The sequence below is a fragment of the Zootoca vivipara genome, chromosome 8 (genome assembly GCF_963506605.1).
Source record: "Zootoca vivipara chromosome 8, rZooViv1.1, whole genome shotgun sequence".
Classification (NCBI taxonomy): domain Eukaryota; kingdom Metazoa; phylum Chordata; class Lepidosauria; order Squamata; family Lacertidae; genus Zootoca; species Zootoca vivipara.
In genome coordinates this window covers 26459686-26479702 of record NC_083283.1, presented here as the reverse complement: position 1 = coordinate 26479702, position 20017 = coordinate 26459686, and the positions used below count along the sequence as shown (strand labels likewise).

Sequence of the window (20017 nt, the reverse complement as noted above, 5' to 3'; positions counted from 1 at the left end):
TTTCAAGTGGCCCTTTTTCTCTCTAGAACTGAACACCTTGAAAGATTTTGTAGTCTATTCAGTACTTGAAAACATTTTGCTTGGTGGTGCTTTATGAGGGTGGGAGAGAGAGAGTTGGTATGTTAGCTGCTGGTGTGGTTATTTTGACTGATTTTAATTGTATTTATACTATTGTTTTTGTTTTTAAATCAATAAAAGCTGCCTTGGGATGGTTTCTTTCCTTGAAAGCTAGAGCATAAATGTATCTGATGAATGAATAAAGCATTGCTCACTCTGCTGTCCTTATCCATTTACAAACGTCTAATGACCCACAAACAAACATTTGCAGTTCCTGACCTTAGTTTCAGGTCTTTGTGAAGACTTCTCATCTTTGTGAAGACTTCTCATCCCGTACTTAATCACATTTACTCAGAAGTAAGCCTTATTGATTCCCCAGTCAGTATATTTTGGATTGCTGCTGTAATAACCCAAGGTTCTGTTTCATGAAGTCATTCTAAAAGCTGCACAATTGAAAGGTTTACTTTGTTTAAAAAATAAATTGGGATTACTAAACCCTGGTTCTTGTGTTGCTGTTAAAATGTCAATTTAAATGTCAGTTTTGCATGGGAAATATTCCACTTGAATGTAGCCTCAGGTGATGAAAGGTGGCATTTACTATGCCAGGGCAAACCATTCAAACTGGATTTTTCTTTGACAGGAGCAGAGGAGGGGAGGAAACACCCCTCTCCAGTCACAAAGCAAAAACTGGCATTGGAGAAATAATCACCATGTAGTTAATCTACCATGCCAAAGTAAGAAAGAAACACTCAAGCAGGAGAATTAGACCAAAATAAGATGAACGCAGCAACAGAGCCAATGATTTGTCTGTAAACCTCATCTGTCAGGGAACATCCACGTGTGGAAGCAGACATCCATGAATGAATTGCCATGCTGCTTCAGGGAGTTTACATGCAAATAGGATCCTGATATGCATCTGCTTTGGTGGTGCACCCATTATTATCACCCTCTACTGTGTCATTGCACTAGGGATCGGAGAATATGTTGGTTTCTCCTTCTCTCAGTTTCTCATTTTTCTCATCTTCAGTTCTCCACATTTCTACACCATTCTGTGCTGTGTGCTTTTTAAGTCAATACGAAAATCTATCAGCATTTTGTGTGAACTTCTCCTACTGTAAAGGGACCTCTGACCATTAGGTCCAGTTGTGACCGACTCTGGGGTTGCGGCGCTCATCTCGCGTTATTGGCTGAGGGAGCCGGCGTACAGCTTCCAGGTCATGTGGCCAGCATGACAAAGCCGCTTCTGGCGAACCAGAGCAGCACACGGAAATGCCGTTTACCTTCCCACTGTAGCGGTACCTATTTATCTACTTGCACTTTGACGTGCTTTCAAACTGCTAGGTTGGCAGGAGCTGGGACAGAGCAACGGGAGCTCACCCCGTCACAGGGATTCAAACCACTGACCTTCTGATCGGCAAGCCCTAGGCTCAGTTGTTTAACCCACAGCGCCACCCGCGTCCCTTTCTCCTACTGTACACATTCTTATATGCAATTTTGCCTAATTTACGTATTTTTTGCAAAGCAGGTCCCCCAAATATATGCATTTAGCCAGCACTCCATGCCTCACCATTGGTGATCACACACTTGAGGTGGTAGACAATTTTGGTTACTTGGGTTCATCATCACCGTCATTTTATTTGTATGCCACCTCTCTACAGTTAAAAACAATGTTCAAGGCAGCTTACAACATGACAAGATTTACATAATTACAAAAGTCATAAACAATTTTAAAAAACCACACAACCAAATAGAAAAAAATTTCCACATAAATCAAAATCTAAAACTAAGAACACAGCATTAATATCACTGTTTTAAATGACATAGGTAAAAAATAACAGCAATTAAAAACAAAACAAAACGGAGCCCTCTCTGCCCAGCAGCAGCAGTCCTTTATGGAGCCTGTCAGGCCTTCAGGCCTCACCCTAGGCCAGCTGGTGAGTAGCAGGACTGGGGCCCTCAGGCGCTCAGCAGGGGAGTCCTCCTCCACCATAACCAGCAACTTTTCCATTGATGCTGAGCTGGACCAGCGTATTAGCAAGGCAGCTACGGCAATAGCTCACCTCTCCAAAAGGGTATGAGAGAATATGATGCTAACGTCCAGTTCCAAGATGGTCTAAGTTATGTTGCTTTATGGAAGTGAGTCGTGGTGAATGTACAACAGTTTTGTTGCACCTGGGGTAGATGAAGGCAACCCATTGTGCTGCTACAGATGCACCATGGTGTTTTTTCTCTGTGTGGTCCTCCCAATGGTTATTCCTTCTCTAGTCACTGCTGTGGAAGCACAACTTGACTGTCTGTCTCCAGGCACTGCAGTCATCTGCAAGGGCAGGGGTGTCTTAAACTCATCCAGCGCCGTGGCGCAAAGGTCCCTCTGGCGCCCCTCCCATTCCAGCGGGGAGGGCTGTTGGGAGAGAAGAAGGGGTGGCGGAACACCAGAAAAGAAGGCGCATATATACGCGTACTTCTCAATGGCAGGCTCTTCCTTGCACTGCAAGTGGGCTGGACTGGATGACCCTCGGGTTCCCTTTCCCACTCGACCTCCCCCTGAGGCCTATTCAGGGACGCCTGGCCGCTCTTCCTTCCCACTTCCCCTGAAGCCACACAGCCAGCCTCCTCAGTTGGGGCAGGCGGGGAAAAGGGAGCCGAGGAGATGCGCCGCTGCCGGCTGCCGAGTGAGCTTCTTCCTCCACCTCCTGGTGCAACCACAGGGCGCCACCACGGGCCTGGCCGAGCAGCTCCCAGAGGCCGTGGCCCCTGCACCATGCCCGGGGTGTGGGAGAAGATGCTCCTCCCCAGCTTGCAATGCCTCCGATAGAGAAGCCTCTAGTCCTGTCTCTTTCCCTTTCCCTTTCTCCTCCTCTTCTTTCTCAGCGTCCGGCCGAACCCCGCCTCTCAGCCGGGTTGGGTGGAGGCAGAGCCTGCCCAGCACCATGTGCTGAAGGCGCTGGGTGCTGCCTGAGCCCAGCCGCGTCTCCCTCTTCCCCTTCCTCCTCCTGCCGCTGATGCTGTGCTTGCAGACATCAGCTGTCTGGCGGGCGCAGCAGCGCCCCTGGTGGCCAGGCGCCCTGGCGCATTGCACCACCCAGTCCAGGCCTACAGACGGCCCTGTGCAAGGGATTCCCATACAGTGGGGTTGATGTCACCAGCCTTCATGTCATATTTGCAGACATCTTCGCAAAGCAATGTTGGTCTGCCAACAAGCCTGGTGCCTCAAGCCGGTTTCCCATAGAGCGCGTCCTTCAGGATCCTGCCATCTTCCATTCTGTGGACATGACCAAGTTAGCGTAAACCAGAATCTTATGACACCAGCCTTGTGCACAACTGTTGCCTAGGTATTTCAAAGGATTGACATGGTAGTCAAGTCCCTTGGTCTGTGTAGCCCTCACGTCTCTGTCCCTCTGTATTTTATTTGCAGAGTCCACCATTACAGTCCAACTAATCCATGGAAGAACCTTTATACTAGTTGTCAAGATGGCAAATGAAAGATAGTACAGTCATACCTCATGTTACGTCCGCTGCGGGTTACGTCTTTTCAGGTTACGGACATGCCGAACCCAGAAGTCCCAAAATGGATTACTTCTGGGATCGGCACACGCACATGCGCAGAAGTGCTAGATCGCGTTTTGCGCATGCGCAGAAGCTCCAAATTGTGTCACGCGCAACCAGAGGTATCACTGTAAATGAAAATACATAGGGCAGAGAAAACCTATAGGAACTTTAAAAGGAACCAAGCAATACATACGGCTCAGGAACATTCCAAAATTACCATTGTAAGTCTCAAAATCTGCCTTACTATATGCTTTCCTCCTTCTCTTTCTCCACAAACACAGCCTTTCTAAGGAGGAATTACATGAAGCAATGCCATGTGCTTCATTGCCTTCTTGATTAGTAGGTTTTCTGGGTCACGTAAGCTCCCCAAGGCCTCCACCATGTTCTAATATTAAACCATCTGGGATAGACCAAAGAAGATTTCAGGAAGGGCTTTTGCTCTTGCATGGGAAAATGATCACAAAGTAGGTCATTCCTTAAACTGATCAGAGTGAAAATAAGCAGGAGGTTGACTGTGAATTAGGAAAGGGAGATGCAAATAAACAACATTCTCTCGGCCAGAGCAGACATGACATTAATCACACGGGACATATCTGCACCATATATTTAAATCGCTCTTATGCCACTTTAACCAGCATGGCTTGGATTTGAACCCTGATCTCCCAGGTCAGGGGCCAGCATTCTAACCACTACACCATTCTTGCATTGACTAGAAAGCTCCCACCACGGTAAATGGCAACTCATGCCCTGTGTTATCATCACAGAGTATCTTTCAAAGGCAAAATTTGCTCTCTACAGAGTAGATGGATATTGTCAATATATCCCCATTTACTACTTTCCTTTTTAGCCAGTTCTAAGGATTTGACACAGCAAATTGACCTTTTATGTTTGATGGTAATGACAGTGTATGAATCACAGAACAGGAAGCTCATCAGAAGCCTAAAAAAAGAGGATCCAATTTACCCAGAATATCTTCCTTAAGATGTACAAGAAATCGGGGAGAATGAGAGTGACGGAGTCTAAATTTTCATTAAAGATCTGCAACCACTTTTTTCTTTTGCAGATTGCAAAATGTTCTGGCAAGTTTGCCAATGTACAGCATTAATCATATATTTCCTTGTGATACTTTTGATATTTCAGCTAATTATAGAGGTGTGACAATAATGATACAGCTGGTGGTTGTGCAATTGTTTTTGGTTCAGTAACGGCAGCCTTGGTAGGGGAATGAGGATGTCCCCACAAATCTGACCCCACATTGCCATTTACTAAACAAACAACAACAACACCCACACAATTTCCTGAAGCAATGTTGTCATCTTATCAGTTTGATGCCCAGAAATCTCCACAATGTGTATACAGAAGCAAAATAAATGCAAACTAAGTCTCAGCTGTTTACCTTTTCTCTTGCACCTCAACAGGCTAAGATCCATCCCTCCCTGAACTGTTTTTCACAACAAAATTCAACTCCATTGAAAATTCAGCACTTCATGACCTTTGCATTTAATAGTCTCTATATTAGATGTTAAAACCTAATTAAAATTACATGCTATTAAATGCTAGCAGCTTTAGATTTTATAGATACTGTTCATGGGGTTGCTGCATTCAGTCCCAATAAACCTATTTGTGTGTTTAATTATTAACATAAGAGGCAATAAATGTCCCATTAATTCCACTTTAAAAGCACATGTAAAAAGTTCACTATTATTTGTGCTTACTTTTTTGCAAAGGGTGTGCAAGACTTTTGAACGAATCCCAGATCCAGAACTGGAGAGGGGCTTCTTTAGACAGATTTGGGATTGTTCAAGCCAAACCAGTCCAGAATGAAAGCAGGGATCTCTAAAGCATTATGTGGTGGAGATTTGTATCACATGTAAATAAACCAAGTGCAAAATCATATGTAAATGTACCAAGTACAAAAGAAAAATCACTGAACTCATTTGTCTGTAATTTGCTGAGCTTTATTAACATGCCTGCAAATTTCATACAATTCTGTGAAAAGAAAACAGCTATAGTCATCGTCGTCCCCAAAGTAGTGACTGTGGAGGTTGGTGGGATTTTTTTAGTGGGATTTGTATTCAAAGCCCTCGGCCTAATCAGACAGCCTCTGAAGCACTGCAGAATGGACCTTGTTACAGTGGTACCTCGACTTACGAATGCCTCGACTTACGAAGGTTTTGACTTCCAAAGGCCGCAAACCTGGAAGCATGAGCAAAATGGATGCTTCGACTTACGAAGGATTCGACTTACGAAGAGCGCTGCGGAACGGATCGCCTTCGTAAGTCGAGGTACCACTGTATTTTCCAAAGCGGAGTCCAGTCTGAATATTGTTGGTGGTGCACAACCCTACTTTTAATGACTTAAAATATTCTTCATAGTTTACACTATTTGTACTTTAAAAATTACTGAGGCTCACATAATACAATTATACCTATGTATGCTTCCTTCTTTCCTCTTCTTGTCATAGGTCCATACTGATATGGGTCAATCAATATAGGCATCATTTGAGATTTTAAAGTTAGGTCTGAGGTAGCTTGGCTTTGGATTTCGCTGTGTCAGCTCCATGGTGGAAATCTCCAGCATATGGCCATGCCAGGCCCTCAGGGGCAGTTCCAGACTTCCATACCATCACTCAGGAGTGAAATTCTAAATCACCAAAAAAGTAGGCCCCGGGCCCATAGATTATGAGACTGCTATTGTTGTCATCCATCTGTCCTGAGAGGCAATGGAGTGCACATCTGGGGGTGAAGTCAAACCACTGCATTAGCAGCACCTAAGTGACCTCCCCGGAGCACAAGCCTGAGCAGTCTGTACGGAGGTCCTGTGCTGCCCAGACAACTAGACCCCCCCCATCCTCAGCCTCACTGATGCAGTCCAAAGGAAAACAGAGCAATATGTTTGGCATCAGTTTGGCTGCAGGAGTTGCTGGAAGGAGGCATACAAGGCACCATCCAACCATCTTAGGGACTCCACTCCAGATTTGTGTAGGGTTTATTGCTTAGCCTTTTCTTCTCCTGAAGATATCCCACAAGCAAGTGGAGGTTTAGGATCAGAGTTTTGCTTCTCCTAGATGGGCTACATTCCCAGGTTGACATTCTCCACCTACCCCTCACTTTCCTCACCTGGTTTAGCTGGCCAGGCAAAGCCGTTCCTGGGGCGTGGCTGCTGTCCTGCTGACAGTTTCTAGGAGCCACAGGTGAGAGTTGAGTGCAGGGTGGGAGCCCAAGGTGGACAAACTACCCCAGAAGGAGCATAACATGTGTCCCAACAGAGGTACTATCCCTTCACTAACACCCCATGCACTCCACTATACGCTCAACTATTAATCTAGAAATACTTGCAGAGCCAAAAATTAAAGCACATGTAACATGCATATATGTAGACACATTATTAAGGAATTAAATACAGTCATACCTCGGTTTAAGTACGCCTCGGTTTGAGTATTTTCAGTTTAAGTACTCCGCGGACCCGTCTGGAACAGATTAATCCACTTTCCATTACTTTCAATGGGAAAGTTCACTTCAGGTTAAGTACGCTTCAGGTTAAGTACAGACTTCCGGAACCAATTGTGTTTGTAAACCGAGGTACCACTGCATAGATAATTTTTTCCTAGCCTGAATACAAGGTAGGCGGGGGGGGGGGGATACGCACTTTATACCTGGAGGACACTAGTGAAGTTAAGATTACTTCCAAGACAATGGATTAATCATTGGCAGAGAACTGAATGAAAACATACACAATGCAGCAGATCAGTCAATAAAAGTGAACCAAGGAGGCCTTTACATGCAACCTGAATCAAATTTCTCCTTCATCGCTAATGACCGTTGACTCTTTGCTGTATTGAAATGACCAGAAGAATCTGGCACCACACTCAATGAAAAATGTGAGTTTTCGAAAACAAATATTAAGTTACTTGGCCAGATTATAATTGGTGGTGTAGGGGGAAGGAGATAGCTCAGTGGCAGAGCAACTCCCTTACATACAGAAGTTCACAGTTTCAGTTCTAAGTATCTCCAGATAGGGCTGGGAGAGAACCCCGTCTGAAACACTGATGAGCCACTGCCCGTCAGTGCAGACATCACTGAGCTTAGATGGACCAATCGTCGGAATCAGTATAATGCAACTTCCTAGAAAAGGTCCGAGCTGTTTCCCAGATCCTCAAAGTATCAGTGAGGTTTGCCAGTTCATGGGCATGGTCACACATGTGGAGAAAATTCTACTTCACTTGGCAAAGTCAAAACCGACGAGAGGCCATTTAAGCTGCTGACATTAATGGTATTGGAGTGTGGCACAAGGAACAGCTTTTATAGCTATAAAAAGCACTCACACAGCTCCTCTTTTAGCCTTTCATAACCCAAAGAAAGCCATCAGTGTCTCAGCAGATCTCTCTGCCTATGAATTAGCAGCAGTTCTCCTCCAGGGACAGTCTCCAGCCGGCTTGCAAGTGATAACATATGCGTCATGTTCGCTCGGTCCTGCTGAGCTGCAATATGCCCACAATGAAGAAAAACTTTTGCCGTCACATGGGCTTGTGTGGAGAGATTCAACAACTTCCTTCTGGGGCCAGCATTCCAGGTAGTAACTGATCACAAACTCCTCGATTTGCTGTTGGGTTTGAGATCCTTCACGAACTACCACCGAGGAACCAATGATTCCACATGAGATTTAAGAGATTTCAGTTCGCATTCTTTTATGTTTCAGGAAAGAATCTTAACACAGCAGATGGGCTCCACTTCCTGAGGTGCTTCCAAATGATTATGCTAAATAGCAACGTCAGATGGGAGATTCCCACCCCTTGATTGTTACATCTTTGCTCCTAACAGTCTGCAAGAGAGGAAAAGGGAATAAGAAGCTGGTGTGATATTGTGAAACCACTGCAAAGTTGGTGAGTCTGAAATAACTAATTGAAATGCATTGCTATATCCTTAGTGAGCAGTCTCAGGAAACTTCACATTGAAACAGAGTCTGTTGCTGAAAGTGCCCAGTCTGGCTATTCTACACCAATACATTGTCCACAAATATTGTCGCTTTTGATGAAACAACATCAATGTCATGAAGAGACTTACCTTAGAAGGGAAGCCGTTCCAAAGGTGAGGGACCACGACAGAGGAAACCCACCCACAGGGAATGGGTTCTCATTAGGCAAGGACACACACACACACACACACACAAAAGATCTTATCTCTTGGGACAGTATGGAAGGAGGCATTCTTTCATATATTTGAAGCCCGGGTCTTTGGGAGCCTTAATTATATTATTTCCTGTATATATTTTGTACAATTGTTTCCCCTCCTACTCAGAAATGGTGGTGTGGTCATTAGTTGTATAACAACTGGAGCGGGGGGGGGGAGCTGGTGTGCTTCAAACTACACACAAGGCAACAAGCCCCAATGCATAGGGACAGTGCCAGATTTATGTATAAGCTAAACAAGCTGTAGCTTAGGGCCCCACTTTCTTGGGGGCCCCCAAAAAATTTAAAGGGAAAAAACCTGGGTGTACATTTCCAAAATATAAAATAAAAAACAAATAAAATAAAACCTACATACAGCAACAGTGTTTTGTGTTGTGTAGGCTCCTATGATGTAAGTCATGGGCCCTGCTAGCCTGCTCCATAAAATATCACTGGTTTGCTCCTTTCTATATATAGGGTGCCTACATTCTGCATGTACAAATGGCTTTAGATACCTATTAGGTCCATAAATTACTATATAACATATATTCAACACAAAAACAACGACAATTTGTTGTTGACCAAGGACAGCTGGATATATAAAGGGCCCCATTACCTTCCGTAGCTTAGGGCCTCATCGAACCTAAATTCAGCCCTGCATAGGGAAGATGCAAATATGGCAGAAGAAGGATAGTGTATCCAGCTTTATATTTTGCTTTGAGATGGGCTTCTTATTTTCCCCACTCCTTGCTTCATAAGTAGCCCAGCTTTGTCAACTGATGTGCATGTCAGTGTGTTGTGTACTGTAACAAAAGACTACGTCCCCCAGCCTGTACAACATTGTCAGTGCTATAAATAGTATTTAGTGTGGCAATCAGATTTTTTTTGTGTAACCTCACATACAGTACATTCTTGAAAAGTATCGTAAATGTCACGTTACTTGGGAAATAATGACAGTTGCTGTGGCTGTATTTCAGCTTTCTAAAAACAGACATGAGAGTATAACATCCATTTTGAACGACAAGAACTCATGTGAAGGCTTGTAATAATGAAGGAAGCATGCAATTTCAGAAACCACTTCCCCTCCCCTTTTGCAACTTTAAACACAAACACTAAAGAAATACTGCCCTCCTACACACAATATATTTTCCTTCACTTGAATAATAGCTGTTTTGCCCAAAGTAAATGATGGCATGCATCCTAAGAAGCGATGGAAGCATTTAGCTATATATAGTTACATTGCATTCAGCTTTCAGGCAGATAAAATAGTCAGAAACTCTTTAAAAAGAAACAAATAGAATTCAATATATGGAGTGATATGTCTCGGTGGGGGGACGAAAATACGTTTATGAAAGCTACTATTTTCTTTTTTCCCACTGAATTGCTGATGAAACGTACCCTGTTTCTAGTCTGGCATTAGCTAAAAATAATAATAATAAGTTTCATATATATATTCCTTAAAAGATGTCAAAATTGCTTTCCTCGTTGATTTGCTTAATGCATTTGAAAATATCATTGCCTCTATAACATGAAACTTTACCCAGGATTTACTATAAATCAGGAATGTGGAACCAGGTGTCCTTCAGATGTTAGTGGACTTCCAGCATGCCTGATCATTGGCCATGCTGGCTGGGGCTAATGGGGGTTGAAATATCAGCTCTAAAAAATAAGAAGAAGAAATAGTCCATGAAGATTTCACTTTTAGAAAACTAGTTCACTAATGTGATGTCATTGAAAGAACGCAAGAAGTACATTTTGCTTAAAGTCACACTTAGACTTTTTATCTCATGAGCTATTTTGCTAGTACAGCTCTTCATAAAACCTGATGTAATGGTCTCAGAATGAACTGGCCTCAGTATCAGCATCACAACCACTCTCTTCATGTTGAAGGCAGGATACTATGGCAGCCTCATCTCGGGCAAAAGCCACTCATCCTTAGTGATTTATGAGTGGTCACTTTCTATCACTGCTATGACTTGGAAAAGCTTCCAGCTATGACTTAGCAATCCAGTAGAGCAGACACCAAATGATAATCATAGCCAACAAATAATAGAAGGTTCTGCTAGAAAACCCAACATTGTTTTCAAATTTCACTCTCTTTTAAAAAGGGAGCACCAAACCGTAGCAGCAAGGTGGCATCTTTTCCTTAAATTAGTTCAACTTCAAAATGGTCAGAGATGATGGGAAAGAAGATCAGTGGTTCTTCTTCTTCTTCTTCTTCTTCTTCTTCTTCTTCTTCTTCTTCTTCTTCTTCTTCTTCTTCTTCTGTGATCACTCGTAGCCGAGTAAAATTGTCTTCCATAAACCCAGTTTTAACAGTGGATCATAGCTGCCAAGTTTTCCCTTTTCTCGTGAGGAAGCCTATTCAGCATAAGGGAAAATCCCTTTAAAAAAGGGATAACTTGGCAGCTATGCAGTGGATCCATAAGTGACTGTAGAGGTCAATTCTGGATCCACACGTCCTTCCACAGTGGGGACATTGGTTTCTAGGCGGGAGTTGATCATGGTGAGTGTTTGTCAAGAGTGCCTTCCTCTTAGCACATTTCTCCCTTTCATCCTGAGTTCGAGCGTCCTCAAAGCCCATGGCACCTTTGGTAAAGGCTGTTCTCCAACTGGAGCGCTCACAGGCCAGTGTTTCCCAGTTGTCAGTGTTTATACTACTTTTTTAAATATTTGTCTTGCGTCTTTAAACCTCTTTTGTTGACCACCGGCATTCCGCTTTCCATTTTTAAGTTCGGAATAGAGTACTGTAGTTGCTTTGGAAGATGATCATCAGGCATCCGCATAACATGACCAGCCCAACGAAGTTGATGTTGAAGAATCATCGCTTCAACACTGTTGGTCTTTGCTTCTCCCAGTACACTGGCATTAGTTTGCCTGTCTTCCCAAGTGATGTAGCCAAGTTTCACGCCCTCAGGACTGGTAGGCCAGAAGACCGGGAACTTAACAATTGGGGGAGGCAGAGCCAATGACAGACAAACCCAACTCATTCTAGATTTGTCCCCACTCACCTCCCTGCTGAGTTTTATAAGGACAACAGATAAACTAAGGAGAAGCAAGATGTCACAGGCAGTACCTCCCCCACTCCCAGACTGGTTGCAAATAAGCCAATGGGCAAGTGGAAGCTGACTGAGGGCAGAGTAAGGTTGGTGAGACATTTATTTGCATTTTTAAATATATATTTTTTTAAAAAAAATAAACCTTTCCAGGCCAACGCTCCACAGCTCTAAGTGGATTACACTGTCTGTTAACCATATAGCACTTCAGGCTGTTGTAGCTGCTTTACATACATTAGCTCAGCGACAACAGCCTCATGGAAAACTGGAAAAAAGAACCTGTTTTCCAAATAAAAAGAAAGAAAGATATGAAATGTCTTCAACCTCACAACCTGCCACCCCAGACCCAATGTATTGCAATCATTAGCATATTACTGAGGTCAGCCCACATCTGTTTCCCTTTTCCTTCTTTAATTTCAATTATAACTTGCTGTTTTATATTGCACCATTTATTCCTAAGTGACTGTAGTGCCAGAGAAATGCAGTCAGCCAATTTATTCATTAGATCTATTGTAGTTGAACTGGGGCAGGATGGGGGTGGTGGTGTGTGGAATGGGTTTTATTATCAATCTATTTAATTTCGAGATAGAATTTAGTGGAAATCAATATTAGAGAATGCATAATTGCTAAATCTTCTTAAATTAATAGACTCATTCATTAAGTTTTCCCAAAAAAATACTTAGCTGGTATTTCTTGTGACTTTCCCTAATTAATTAGCAAGCAGAAACCAACTGTGAGCAAAAGAGTTTTGGCAATTGTGTGGTAGAATCTGAAGATCAGTTCCCAGAGAAGATGTTTATATGGGGCATTTCAGCTCAAGGGGGGGGGGGGGAAGGGGGGAAAAGAGCTGATGGATATGAGCTGATTATCTCTCTCATTTTTTATATGAGAGCTTAAAAATGGAAAGTGCAATGCTGGTGGTCAACAAAAGAGGTTTAAAGACTGTCTTAAGGCAAATCTAAAAAAAAAATGTAGTATAAACACTGACAAATGGTAAACACTGGCCTGCGAATGCTCCAGTTGGAGAACAGCCTTTGCCAAAGGTGTCATGGGCTTTGAAGACACTTGAACTCAGGACGCAAGGGAGAAACATGCTCAGAGGAAGGCACACTTGGCAAATCCACACCGTGATCAACTCCCTCCTGGGAACCAACATCCCCACTGTGGAAGGACGTGTGGATCCAGAATTGGCCTCCACAGTCACTTACGGACTCATTGTTAAAGCTGTGTTTATGGAAGACAATCTTACTCAGCAACAAGTGATCACCAAAGAAGAAGATTGTACAAGCTCATATGGACTACCTACCACACAACTGAAATTCTGGAGATTTGCCGGTGATTTTCTTTTGACCTTTTACTACTCCTGAAAAAAGCCTTTTAATTAAATCTAAAAAAATTCCTTCAGTAGCACCTTAAAGACCAACTAAGTTTTTATTTTGGTATGAGCTTTCGTGTGCATGCACACTTCTTCAGATACACTGAAATAGGGTCCCCAGGCGCTTATGTAGAGAAGGGGTGGGGAGGGGGTGGGGAGAGGAGGGGGTATCACTCAGAAGGGTGGTGGAAGTGGGTGATTGACTGACTGATAGTTGTTGATGACCGAAAACGACTGCAAATGGTTTTGCATGAAAAAGCAAGGGTGGAGATGGCTGAAGATCGCTTTATCATGTATAATGAGATAAGAATCCAATGTCTCTGTTCAAACCAGGTCCCTCCATGGTTTTGAGCTTGGTGATAAGTTGTAATTCAGCAACTTCTCTTTCCAGTCTATTTTTGAAATTCATTTGTAGTAAGACAGCTACTTTGAGATCTTGTATAGAATGTCCTGGGAGATTGAAGTGTTCTCCTACTGGTTTTTCTGTCTTCTGGTTCCTGATGTCAGATTTATGTCCATTTATCCTTTGGCGTAGGGTTTGGCCTGTTTGTCCAATGATTATTAAATCTAGATTATTGAATAGATTATTAAATCTAGTGTGAATTAAATCTAGTAACTTTATATTAGATTTGACATATCAACTATGATTCACTGGGAATTTCTATACAAAATGGATTGAAAATGCAATGCATGCAAGTGAGGGATGGAGGTTAGCATAGCAACTAAATTCCATTGGACTATGTTCCACTGAATTCAAAGATACTTATTCCTAGGTAAGTGTATATAACTAGCCTTCCCCAATCCCAGAGCCTTCCAGATGTTTTGGATGACAACTCTCATCAAAGAAAAGTGGCTGTGAGCTCCTCTCCAGGAGCCTGCATGACCACACAACCACAGCAAGTCAGAGTTTATAGTTTACCATGTCATGTGAATCACCTCCAGGGAAAAGGCAGGGCATAACTAAATATATAACAAAACAACAACAACAATGTAATTGTGAAAAATACACACTGATTTAATTCAGCTTATTTCATATTGGCCTTTTTTTGGTCTTGGTTTACCATTTCATTCTTAAAACATGTAATTGACATCCAATAAGAGATTTCACCTCTAAAAAAAAAAGAGAGAGAGAGATTTCACCTCTTTGATAGAAACATTCGCTCATTTTGATCTGTTTGTTTGTTTTCTACCTCGCCTGCATTTTCCATATTGACCTCATTCACATCACAGCAAGATCTAAGGGAGAGCGCCAATTCACTCAGTGGGATGGTATGTGTTGTCCATTTGGAATGAATTCAAAGAATCTAAGGTCTTCAGGGAAATTTTCAAATCATCCTGTGATCACCACCTGCCAGGAATACAAGGGCAGCTGCAAAACATCACACATGCTTTTGCTTTTGAGCACGCAAAAATGCAAGATGCTTCGTATTTACCTCATTCTTTAGGGGAAATAAATTTGAGAAAGAGATGAAAGATAGTTGTGCTTAGGACATTGATAACAGTTCTAACATTTAAGGTTTACAGATTAATGGAATTAGGAATTGGGGGCTGCAGTTGTGAGATGGCAGTGTACAAATGAACACACAATCCTAGTCACTCACCAAGGCCTTCTCTACAATTCCTCTATAAAGACATGTTCATGGTTTTTTTTTTATACAACATCCCACAGTTCACACAGGGACTCACACTGGCATTTTGTCACATTCACTAAAATACTGTTCATTTTTCATTTGTAGCTTTACTACATTTTTTGTATGGTTGGACAAATCCATCTATTTCTGGTCTATACTAATTCTGCACAAGTCCATTCCATTAATCTGCAACCTATTTAAACAAGAACCTATATATATATATATATATATATATATATATATATATATATATATATATATATATATGAGAAAAAATACACATTTTGAAACGTATATTCTTTTAAAAAGACATGTTTCTAAATATATTTTCACTTTTTTAAATAGGCATTTTTAAACAGAGGGGGTTTTTTGGCCAGTAACTACATTTGAACATCTGAGAAGTCTAAAAGCCAGTAGATAATGATCCTAACCATGTTTCTCAGAAGTAAGTCCCACTGAATTCAGTGGGTCTTATTTAGGTAAGTGGATTTAGGATTATAGCTTATGATCTGCACCTTAGTCCTCAAGTACAGTACACCTAGTTTTGGGACGCAGGTGGCGCTGTGGTCTAAGCCACAGAGCCTAGGGTTGGTTGGCAGTTCAAATCCCCGTGATGGGGTGAGCTCCCATTGTTTAGTCCCAGCTCCTGCCCACCTAACAGTTTGAAGGCACGTCAAGTGCAAGTAGATAAATAGGTACCGCTCCGGCGGGAAGGTAAACGGCGTTTTCATGCGCTGGTCTGGTTCGCCAGAAGCGGCTTAGTCACATGACAAACGCCAGCTCCCTTGGCCTATAGATAAGCCACAGACAGAACCTTTCCTCATTTTCTTCACTCTTTGGGGTGTATGTTGCATATCACCTCTGGATTTGGCCAATTTTATCTACTGAAAGAAATGGAAATCAGTTTAATGTGTTGGCCAGAGTGACGGCATAACAGAGTGACGGCATAACAGTCTTAAAACATAACAAGCAAAGAGGCAACCAAGTAAAAACATAAACATGGACTTGATCAATGCAGGTGTATGGAATTGTAACAGATATTGGTATGAAATATAATTGAAACTTGAAAACAATTAATAAACTAAGTCAGCATGCTGGATTATGGGACTATTCCTAGACTACTAAAAAGTTCTGTGTCACGAAGCAAAGCCAGAATACCTGAAATATCATCTCACTCCTAGGAAAGTGGGATTAGGGTTGCAGTCACAGCTAGTCTTTTAGACTGCACCCATGACACTTACCCTGACAATTTTGGGATGTACAACTTTTGACAGGTTGCTGAATAAAGCCAATAGGCTATGCGAATTTTTCTTAACTAACACATTTTTAATATTATATATTGCCATATTTGGGTTTGTCTATTGTTTTGGAAAGTTCAAATTGGGTAGGTTCGTCTTTAAATTATACAAATTATTATTATCATCATCTGATTGCCGAAGCACTCTACCATATTGTGTGGCTGCTTTAAACTGACAGTTTTATGGATTTTACTGCTTCTACTGCTTGATCTGTTTTTTATTGTTTCTACCGATACTATCTTAATGTATTTTCATTGCTTTTTTATCTCAGACGTGAGATGCTCTAGAACTTTTTAAACTGAAGGGCAGTGTATAAATATATTAGATGAACAAACAAAGATGCTCTTCAGCTTTAAAGTGGCTTGCTTCCCGGAATCTGCAGAGAAGACTCCAGCCAAGCCACAACAGGGTCCTGATTTCCTTGCATGCAAGTTTGGTCAGTGGCCCCTTTGACAGAGTCCCAGCTTAAGAAGAACATAAGAAGAGGCCCATTGGATCAGGTCCAAGGCCCCAACTAACCCACAGTGGCCAGCCAGATGCCAATAGGAAGCTCACGAAGCAGGACCAGAATGCAACAGTGCTATCCCCATTTGCTATTTCCAGCACATGGTATTCAGAGGCTTAGTGTCCCTGACAGTGGAAGTGGGACATATCCATCATGACTAGCAGCCATTGAGAGCAGAGGTGGATTTAGAGAAGCATGATTAGTTCAGTCGCATTGGGTGCAGAGCCTCGAGAGCACTACTAGGACTCCATGTCTATGATTTACAACAGAGTGCTAAATTCTGGTGTTGCACAAGGTGCCACTGAAATTTGAGACCCCAAAGATCTGCCCTGTTGATAGTCTTATTCTGCATGAATTTGCCCAGACTTCTTTTAAAGCCAGGTTATTGACCATCACTACACCTCATAGGAAAGATAATTCCATAGTTTAACTTTCCCACATCTTCCCCACATTCAGTGGCGGAGAGCAGGCGCACTGCCCCCAGGGACATGGCATGTGATCTGGGGGCGGAGTGTGGCACTCGTTTTGGGGGGTGGGGCATGGGGGCCGGGTGCACGTTTTGGGGCAGGGCACGCCACGTGCAGGGGCCGGGTGCATGTTTTGGGGTGGGGCGTGCCGACTGCAGGGGCAGGGGCAAAACAGATTTCCTGACCCCGTGTCTCCTACCACAGCAAGAAAGATGCATCTCAAATGGCCCACACAGCTTCCTCAAAGCTGATAAACCATGAACAAAGCAGATCGCTCCTCAAGTGCAACATTTCGTACATGACCTGAAAACAGCTTCCTCTGCCACCACACAGGCAAGACATTTGTTGAGCAGATCACAGGGGCGAATGTGTGTAGTGTTCTGTGAGGGGCTTTTTGGATAATACCAACAAAATGTTGAACAATAAAAGCCAGCTAACGGATGAGTGAGTCGCTTCTGGAGTGGATTTAGGCTTTAGTGACAGAAGACAGAGTGCTGACCCAGAAAATCACGGCATGTTCACATGCCCCTTGGGAGCACACAAGATGGAAGCCTGGGCAAACAATTCAGGTGGAAAGAGGAGCTCCTGTAAAGTGAAAAGGATTTTGTATCGAGGAGGAAATGAGCATTGGAAATATTTTGTTAAATAAAGAGGGACTTCTCAGATATGCACTTCAAGAGTTCCTGTGGGGTGAGGAAGAAGAGGAGGAGGAGAGGGGGGAGGAGGAGGAGGAGAGGAGGGGGGAGGAGGAGGAGGAGGAGGAGGAGGAGGAAAGGAGGGGGAGGAGGAGAGGAGGGGGGAGGAGGAAAGGAGGGGGAGGAGGGGGAGGAGAGGAGGAGGAGGGGAGGGGGAGGAGAGGAGGGAGGAGGAGGAGGAGGAGGAGGAGGAGGAGGAGGAGGAGGAGGAGGAGGAGAGGAGGGGAGAGGAGGAGGGGAGGAGGAGGGGGAGGAGGAGGAGGAAAGGAGGGGGGAGGAGGAGAGGAGGGGGAGGAGGAGGAGGAGGGGAGGGAGGAGGAGGAGGAGGGGAGGGAGGAGGAGGAGGAGGAGGGGAGGGGGGAGGAGGAGGAGAGGAGGAGGGGGGAGGAGGAGGAGGAGGAGGAGAGGAGGGGGGAGAAGGAGGAGGAGTTTGGATTTGATGTCCCGCTTTATCACTACCCTAAGGAGTCTCAAAGCAGCTAACATTCTCCTTTCACTTCCTCCCCCACAACAAACACTCTGTGAGGTGAGTGAGGCTGAGAGACTTCAGAGAAGTGTGACTTGCCCAAGGTCACCCAGCAGCTGCATATGGAGGAGCGGAGATGCGAACCCGGTTCCCCGGATTACGAGTCTACCACTCCTAACCACTACACCACACTGGCTCTCAAGCTTGGAAGAGATGCAAAGAAAAGCAATTGAAGGAAAAGGCAGAGAAGGAAGCAGGTGCAGAAACTCGCAGCCCTCCTACTGAACATCCTTTTGGTGCCCAGGACTTGGAATGAGACAAGTAACAACATATATAGTAGGAAAGAGATGGCGCAGATGCTATTGCCTCTAAGAGAAATGCTGCATGCAGTATCACTTTCCTGCCAAACTGAGGCTTGTAGTCCTCAGTGGGAGAAAGAAACTCAGTGGGTGGGGGGGCACGGAGGACCTGCAGCTGCCACCTCCTCCAACTTTTCATTCCTCTGCCCAAATGTAGGTTTAAATTTATTTGCCTTTGGGCAGGAAAATCAGGAAACAAAGGAAGATGCAGGAACTTATCAAGCAGTGTGCTGGTTCTATCCTCAAGGATGAGGCCATGTGGTGTTAATGTGTCTAGCACGTGCATCCAGAATTCTCCCTTTTCACAAATGTTGTTGGATCTATTGGCATAGATAGAATCATAAAATTGTAGAGCTGAAAGAGACCACAGGTGTCATCTAGTCCAACCCCCTGCAATGCAAGAATCTTTTGCCCATAGGAAACACTGCATGGCCTCAAGCTAGATAATAGTACCAGGATTGCTTAGCTTCAGCAAATGAACGTCTTCTGAGCATCCTCAAAGCTCTATAATGGCCACCTTGGAAGCAGCAACTGATGATGGTGGAAGCTGAAACATTTTGCTATTTAAAAATTCATTTTTGTTAGCTGGCTTAGTCTCTTATACTGGCCCTTAAAGACAGAGTAAACTTTTTTCTCCTTCAGAAAGTTTGGAGGGGAAAATGTGAAGTGTAGGTGAAACTTGAACAGATTAAAGCTTCAGACAGATCTGCCTTCCTTTAAGCGTGAAAGACACCTTTGATTAATGGTTTCCTATACCTCTGCTAGCATTACAAATCTTGAGTAAATATGCTACTAGGACATTAATGTGTGGAATGTGTGTGTATAGGAAAGGCTTTATATTCAAGAAACATTGAAGAATTTCCATGGGCCATGGAGCAGAAATCTAAATGATCTTCATCCTCCCATCAGCCACACTTTGCAAATGGACTTGGCACAGAGATACAAGCGATATTTCAAAATAATTTACCTCTACTTCAGGGCTCTTAAATGCTTTGACAACATTGCTGTTTCTTGTAATAGCTTGAAAGAATGTTTTTTCTTAGTGTCTTATTATCTGTTTTCCAGCATGTTGTATTTTACTTATTGACTAAATCCATTATCATCTTAAAGAATAGCAGCCTATGATCATTGACAATAAGATGCAACAGGGCAAAACTCAAATAACAGCAAAGCCCTGTGTTTTTTTAAAATCTAAGTTACTGTACAAATCCCCCTTAGCTTTATATTTGGAGTATGATAGTTTCTGCTTTTTAACTACTGCTGGAATTAAAATTGAACTACAGGATCAAAGGAAGTACAATACATAAATTAAACCATTGCATTGTGATTCTTCACACTCCCAAGCATGAACAGATAAATGTAACAGTGAAAACCCAAAGTGACTGCAGAATT

General features: G+C 43.2%; 1 long non-coding RNA gene across 1 annotated transcript; it reads left to right on the top strand.

Moving 5' to 3' along the window:
• The first annotated feature begins 7328 nt into the window (after window positions 1-7328).
• On the top strand, window positions 7329-17460 carry LOC118089648 (uncharacterized). Its single transcript, XR_004693172.2, has 3 exons — window positions 7329-7486; window positions 8305-8488; window positions 17310-17460. It is a non-coding gene; the product is annotated as an uncharacterized LOC118089648 (long non-coding RNA).
• Window positions 17461-20017: the final 2557 nt, after the last annotated feature.